Source organism: Diadema setosum, chromosome 20 (assembly GCF_964275005.1).
Source record: "Diadema setosum chromosome 20, eeDiaSeto1, whole genome shotgun sequence".
NCBI lineage: Eukaryota > Metazoa > Echinodermata > Echinoidea > Diadematoida > Diadematidae > Diadema > Diadema setosum.
The window spans coordinates 9,488,539-9,496,764 of NC_092704.1; the positions used below are offsets into that span (position 1 = coordinate 9,488,539).

The following is an 8,226-nucleotide window of genomic DNA, read 5'->3' on the forward strand; positions in this document are numbered from 1 at the left end:
AGAACTTTTCACACATCAGGGTGGTGAGAAACACCTCCCTGCACACATAAAGCATCTAAAAGACCACATCTTTTTGATAGCCTGACCACACCCTGCACGACTTCTGTACAGCAACAGGGCTGTGTATACATTGTACATTGTATCAAGGAGTTATAACTCCTTGATTGTATTGAAAGTTTTTTAAGTATTGTACTACCATGTAGAAATCGGAAACCAAATGCATGTACACGTGTAGACAGAAAAATCTGTCTGTGTGGGGGAGTTTGTTATCATTTTTTGACATTTATGCCTGACTTATGGCCCTCTCCTCCATAGGGGATTCCGTGAAGCCAGATGAAGTGTCTCCGAAACATATCCCCGATGACAAGAAGCAGGCCAATCTTTCGGTCAAGTACACATATGTACAATACACCTTCTCTTGCTTGAACAGGCAGAACTTTCTAAGTAAAATCATCAAAACTCCCAAGACTTTGCACCGAGATACAGTAGAGAGATACCTACTGCACTGGCACTGAAAAACGGGGCATTGTTTGAATGATTTGTAAGCCTAAAAAACTAACACTGATCGACACAGTACAGTACATTTTAATGATAATATTAAGACTATATAGTTGGGCCTAGGGAGTACTACTCACTGACCACTTTTTGAACATATACCTTCTATCTTAGAAAATTTCCCTCAGTTTCACCTTAAATTCATTTCACTCAAGGCAGAATTCTCAGCGACAACTACAAGTGATATTTTTTACTGTACACCTGTGGAAGCTCATCATTTTAACTGACCAGCCATTCTCCCATTGATAAAGCACATACACATGTAAATCTAGCAAGCAAAGACGTGTTAAAAATACTTACAATTACAGTGTACATGTATTCCCGATCACTATGAGGATTTTGTTGAATTCTTTTTATTCCCTATTTCCTCAGGTTAAACCTGCGCGCTGTAGATCCCGTTTCTCGAGATTGATTTGTATTCATCTTCGAATGTTCAAGTGCATTGCGCCCTGTCCTGTAAATTAACTTTGATTTTGATGCAAGAAAACCATTGTGCAGACTTTAGACACATACAGATCTTTTAAATGTTAGCAGTGAGCTACAAATAGTAGTTGGACCTACACAATTGTAACATGTACTACTCATTGACTACTTTTTGATTAAAAACCTTGTATCTTAGAAAATACATGTATCTCTCTGATTCACCTTAATTTCATTCCACTCAAGGCAGAAAATACTGCAGATTCATATCATGGGCACTGATTGTTGATGCATTCCGTACGTGCGGAATTTTCGGCAATAAATGCAAGTGACATCCTTTACTGTGGACCAGCACAAGCTTATATCATTTCAACTGACCACCCATTCTCCATTGAAAAGCACGTAAATCCAGTGAATGGCAAAATAAGTGTTAGGGCCTATGTGTAATACCAGTACAGTGAAACCCCGTTATAACGAGGTCCGTGGGACCGGCGATATTACCTCGTTATAACCGGTACCTCGATATAACCGTACGCATCAAAAACAAAGAAAAACATAAGCGCGACATCGGAATATACCCATCAATGAAAGAAACTTAAGAACATCCTTTGCGTTGTTATTACACAATTATGGATCATTATTATTGAGATAATAAAGGGAAATTATTTGTGAATTAGACGAAAAAGTAGGGGTTGAAATGAGATAATTCTTTATTGTAATTCTTGTTTGTTAATTTTTCCTAACACCAGCGCAAATAGAGTAAAATACAGGCGTTGTTTACCATAACTTGCGAGGTATTTTTACGCTGTTGGTGCCCAGCGGGAATGCGATGATTTCATGAATCATTTCGGCTGTAATCTTGTAATTATGATCGTTGCGCTCGAAGGGATTAAAAATGCGTCCTTTATTTTCTTCCGAAAATCTCTTCGCGTTTTGTACATCCGTTCTTGAAAAATATGCGACAGGATTGAATGTGGAAGGTTACGTTGTGATCCTTTTTTACGCAAATCTGTACCTCATAGACCATTCTGAAAGAAAGAAAAATCTTCATTGTGAAATGCAGTGTTAAAATTGTGATAATGAACAAACCCAAATCTATTGAAACTAATAAATACGTTTGTTTTTTTTTCTGATTTAGGTTAACATGCGTTATTCAACTATTTTTTACGCTACTGTCACCTGGCGAGATCGCGATAATTTCAGAGTAACATACACGCGTTGTTTACCGTTAACTTGAGAGGTATGTTACGCTGTTGGAGCCCAGCGGGAATTCGATAATTTCATGAATCATTTCGGCTGTAATTTTATACAATATATGATCGTTGCGTCCGACGGGATTAAAAATGCGTTCTTCATTTTCTTTCGAAAATCTCTTCGCGTTTTGTACATCCTTGAACTGTTAAATGCGTTTGTTTCTTTTTCGGAACACCGATTAAGTAGGTTAACATGCGTTATTCAACTATTTTTACGCTACTGTCGCACGGCGAGATCGCGATGATTTCATTAATCATTTCGGCTTTAATCATACACACTCATATTTAAATTATCATTTGTTAAATGATAATGAACAAATCCAGATCTATTCAAATTAATAAATGCTCTTGTTTCTTTTTCTGAACACCGATTAAGTAGGTTAACAGGCGTTATTCAACTATTTTTACGCTACTGTCACCCGACGAGATCGCGATGCTTTCATTAATTATTTCGGCTTTAATCATACACACTCATATTTAAATTATCATTTGTTAAATGATAATGAACAAATCCAGATCTATTCAAATTAATAAATGCGTTTGTTTCTTTTTCTGAACACCGATTAAGGAGGTTAACATGCGTTATTCAACTATTTTTACGCTACTGTTACCCGACGGGATCGCGATGATTTCATTAATTATTTCGGCTTTAAATCATCCACACTCATATTTGCTAAGCAGCAAAAGAACTGGAAGTCGGAACCAAAAATGAAAAGGATATAATAATGAGTTGCACACGCATTCGAATTGTCCATTTTTGGCCACAAGTGTCGCTACATGAAAAGTTTTTGAATGCGTTATCTTTTTTTCTTTTTTTCTCCTCGTTGCGGTGTGGTCTGCCCTAATATCACGCACGTGTATCTCGCGGAAAAGAAAATCGAATGATTATGTTTAATGATTTAGTAGGAACATCGGAAGGCATCCCTGTGTCTTATTGCGTGATTTAGAAGAAAACATGGAAGGAACGGTTCTCTGCAAAACGGAAAAAGACGTGGATAGCGTGAATTCGGTTTTCAGTGTTTCGTTTGTCGCGTGTTTGAAAGCGGCAATTTAGTCAAGAAATGGAACCTCGTTATATCCGATCAAATTGCTTATGTTTTTCTTTATCATGATGCACCGAAATTGTCCTCGTTATAACCGGAATCTCGTTATAGCCGAACTCGTTATAACCGATTCGTTCTGCCATAGGTTTACACGCAAAGGAAAATGGGACCGACGCGATCACCTCGTTATAAGCGGTTCCTCGTTATAACCGAACTCGTTATAATGGGGTTCAACTGTAGTCAGTATCGTTGGTCCTACTATTCATCGACCACCTAATTTTTATCTGCCTGATAAGAATATTTAAGACTGAAATTCACCTTAAAATTTGACCTATGTGATTGAGAAAATCCAGCACTATCAAATGATGTTGTCCCCTTTTCAATTCGAAGTTTCAGTGCAAAATTATCGCCGTCGAACTCGAGTGCCCTCTTTTCAGCTCCTCGCGGTGCCGCTGCTTTTTTTAATTGACCGCTGTTTTTGTATTGACAAAGCACACAAACCGAGTTACAGTGTATATTGAACACCATGTTGTACGAAGCTTTTTAGAAAATGCATTGACATTACATTAGGATTCGGTTAAAATATTAATTCAAAAATTTTGTCCTCGATTTACAAAACCATAACGAACAGTGAATTTTTGTTTTCCCACACATCCTCATCGACAGTCAAAGCCAATACATTTTTATGACGTGCTCTGCGCACGTGCAGTGCAGTGCAGTGCAGTGTGTACTAAGCGTTCTGTGTGCCAAAAACTATGCGGTCGGATTCAAAAAGGGTGGTCGATGTGTAAAGTAGAGCTACCATACTAATGACAATTTTCTTCGATTCTTTTCACTCCCGTGTCCTTAGCCCGACCAGACGCGCGCTGTGAGAAGCATACACTATGTCACTACACTAGGCTAGCAAGGACTAGTGACTGGGCCGTGTATAGTTTATCATTTCCTCAGGTTACTTTAATACCTGTGGGCAATGGTGGGCGTCCTCCAAATTTCTCTTGATTTGAAATTGTATTCATGTTCGAATGTTCCAACATATTGCGCCCCATCCCACGCATACTTTTTTAGTTAAATTATAAATATGCGAGAAAGCCATTGAGTGAGCTAATGAGGGTGGTCGATATAAAAGTAATTTTAGGTGGTCAATGTACAATGAGTAGATCCCCTATGATGGCCCTAGACTACTACTACACTAAGGCTCTAGTAGTACAATGACTAATGTAGTTTCTTTAGAGAGTGGTGTACAAAGTGTAGATCTAACGTTAGACGCTAGTGTCTATAAACATACAACAATGTTCGAGTGATTGACATTAATCAAATCTAAGCTACCATGGTGTCACCGACTCAAAATTGACTGTCAGTGTCACTGACACCATGGACACAGCAGTGTCAGCATACTTACATGTAGCCCCGAGACCACACCATACAATTACTACGATATTTCGATTGACCGAATCAAGAAAAATCATGAATTTGGACAGAACGAAATTTTACATGGTATAAACGGTATGAGTTATCAATAAGTGAACTTCACCTGTAGGTATTCAAATTGAAAATAATTCACATTTTCTAGTTGAATTTTTATGTCCAATACCCTTATTTTTACTTGCACGGGTTCAACCACTTTTATTGTAAATATGTGGGTTATGATTATGGCACCTCTGCACCCTTGTTGACACACGGCAGGGATTGTTCATCCCGGTATAGCTTCAACGGAGCTGTAGTTTTGGGATTATTTCAACAAGTAACAGGTAACCACGTACGAAACACTAACAGTTGTAATAACCAACTGGAATACGCAGCTGAAGCATGGAATCCACACACTGTTACAACTTACAGCCATTTAAACTGATAAATGCACTTGAACTAGTCCAGAAAGCAGCGGCCCGTTTCGTGCATGGGGACTAGGATAGAAGAAGAACATCTTCCTCAGCCCTAGTTTCTGCCCTAGGCTGGCACACCCTTCATAACCGTCGACTTCTAGCACAGTGTGTCCTATTCCATAAAATTCATTATCAACTGGTTTGCATCCCACACCCACAAGTCATCACACCTGCAACTTATATTGGAAGACATGACCACCAACTCAAGTACACAGTACCCACAGCAACCATTGACCCCTACAAGTTTTCACTATTTCCAAGAGCAACAAGACTGTGGAACAGTTTGCCAGGCGCAGCTGTTCAACTCACCAACCCAACAGAATTCAGAGAGGCTGCACTCCAACTAGCCCGACCAGACGCTGTTACGCTATGCGAAAACAGCGTCTGACGAGCGCGGCATGCAGCCTCAAAGTGAGGAACCTCAACACAACTACAAAACTTAGGAAAATGTATACTTTTCTCCTTTAAACAGAATACTTTACTCACGTTAAATGCATGTTTCTATTACAGAAGAATAGTTCGCCACACTGGGTCCATGGAGACCACTTGCGATAAGTCCGTGGAACAAATAAATGACACTTTCTGGCGCAATTCCTGACCGTCGGTACGTCACGACGTACCATGTACAGCGACTGGGCTGTGTATAGTTAGGCCTGGCGTGAAAGATTGTGTACCGTGCAGCCGTGTGGACATGCTGGATATGATGATCAATTTCGGTAAGTTTCATTGCGTACGGTACATTTGAATACTGATAGCATCAGATGTAGAGTAAATATTGAAAAGTATACTCGTTGAGTTTGAGGTGACAAAAATGATGTTAAGTATCAAAATTCAAAGCTATCGTAATACGATTACGTCGCTCTCCTAGTGGTTGGTGGTCGCGCGCGTACAGCCCTGTCGCGACGTACCATGTACAGCGACTGGGCTGTGTATAGTTACACTCCAACATATCATCATGATGCAGCCTTCTTCTGGTTCCAGTGTCCTTAAGGAGCCAACCTTATTTTTACTTGCACGGGTTCAACCACTTTTAAAATTGTAAATAGACCTAACCTAGGCCTATGTGGGTTATGATTATGGCACCTCTGCACCCTTGTTGACACACGGCAGGGATTGTTCATCCCGGTATAGCTTCAACGGAGCTGCAGTTTTGGGATTATTTCAACAAGTAACAAGTAACCACGTACGAAACATTACTAACAGTTGTAATAACCAAGTGACCTTACAAGTACATTCGCAGACGCCGCCACCAGCCCGATGAACACGCTTCGCGTCGCGTTCGGACTGCACACTGCACACTGGGAGTGGAGGCAATAAGAGCAAACCACATAGATCTAAATCATTCATAAAAAGGCTCCTCTACCTACGCCCATACCCTTTTATTTAGACTGAAAGTGGTACCTTTTAGCTTACCAAGCAATTTTCCTTATTACAAGGTCTCTCAGGTGGGCTGAAAAATCTGCCGAACGCCTTGACGAGGAGATATGAAAGCCGGCGTGGCATTTAATTCGCAAAGACTCTCAACAGTCCCACATACTGAAAATCATGTTAGTGCTGGAGTGATATGGATAGCGTGTACTTTGACAAAACTGCGCGTGCGTATATTAATTTATTTCTACGAACGTTTAAATAGTATTTGTTGTCTCTCCCACTCAGCGGCCTCGTTAGCGCAGTAGGCAGCGCGTCAGTCTCATAATCTGAAGGTCGTGAGTTCGATCCTCACACGGGGCAGGCGGCTACAACCTTTTTTTTTTTTTTTTTTTTTTTTTGAATTAGTTACTCGTAAAGTAGAATTTTCGACAACACATTTATTACCCTTTATTTTAATACAGAAAACAAACTGCTGTTAGTCACGTCGTTCATTACGCACTTGTCAATGTAATGACGCACCCTGCTACCCCCGGACATGGGTGCGTCATTTCCTATTTGGTCAGTCAAATTTGTGACCCAGGTGTGCGTCATTTTCCCAGGTTTGTCCGTCAAATTTTTGACCGAGGGGTGCGTCAAAATCCCATCATGGTCAGTCCAATTTTTGACCAAGGAGTCCGTCATCAGGATTTTTGAAGATACACTATCTGATCTTTTTATTGAATTTGGATGAGATTTCTGCAGATATTATGACGGATGCCTCAAGGTAGGATCGATTCAGCTCTTTTTATCATAAGCAGACATGCACATGGTATTTTTAAAATTTATTTTTTTAATGAGCAACAGCAGACTGATTTTGTTCAGGGGCGGATCTAGCTTTTTATAAAGGGGGGGGGGGGGTTGGGGCGGTATGCGAGGGAGCGTAGCGACCGAGCCCGAGCGAGCGGAACGAGCGAGGGGGGTGGGTGTGGGAGGGGGGTGTCCCACCCTCCCACAGTAGGGAGAATTTTTGAAAATCTGTGTGTGAAAATGGCGTTTTCTTGCATCTAAAACACCACTATTTGTGGTATAGAGGTCATTGCCATAAATAGAAAAAAATAAAATTACAAAATAGTGTTATTGGATATGCTATTGGCTATGGTGGAGGGACCCGCACCGAACACAATCATAAATGATCATAGAGCGATTGTTTCGTCATGCTTGCAATGGACCAATCATGAAGAAACGAAAATCGCTGCTATGATGTGTTTTTAGAAACAGAGAAGATGGAAGGCCTACCTGTACTGGTGCATGAACAAATCGTAAACAAAAACATCACACGGTTCATCGGATGCCAGTACGTATGGGCTATTAGGTTTCAGCTTTGAATCGTCATGATCGTGCGCCAGGATTTTCGTGGTTCAATATGTTTTGTTCAAAATCTATTGGCACCATGAAGATCTCAAATCATCAAAGCAACTAAGACTTGATGATGTCACTATCGACAGTATGAAAAGAACTTTTTAAAACCAAAATCCTTTGAATGATGTGCATTTTTTGTGCTTTCCTTATAAAAACTGACCGACGAAGAAGCACGAGTCTGTTCTGACTCTTTCACCCAGCGAGAACAAACACATGCATTTTCACTCTCATCGTCGAAAACTTATACGACTGGTACTGAAACGAAACTGAAACTTTTATAACTTGCGTATCAAAGTCAATAGTCTC

The 8,226-nt window shown here is 40.2% G+C and overlaps 1 non-coding gene across 1 annotated transcript; it reads left to right on the top strand.

The window, feature by feature from the left end:
- The first annotated feature begins 6,809 nt into the window (after positions 1–6,809).
- On the top strand, positions 6,810–6,882 carry Trnam-cau (transfer RNA methionine (anticodon CAU)). The gene has a single exon. It is a non-coding gene; the product is annotated as a tRNA-Met (tRNA).
- The last annotated feature ends 1,344 nt before the right edge of the window (positions 6,883–8,226 follow it).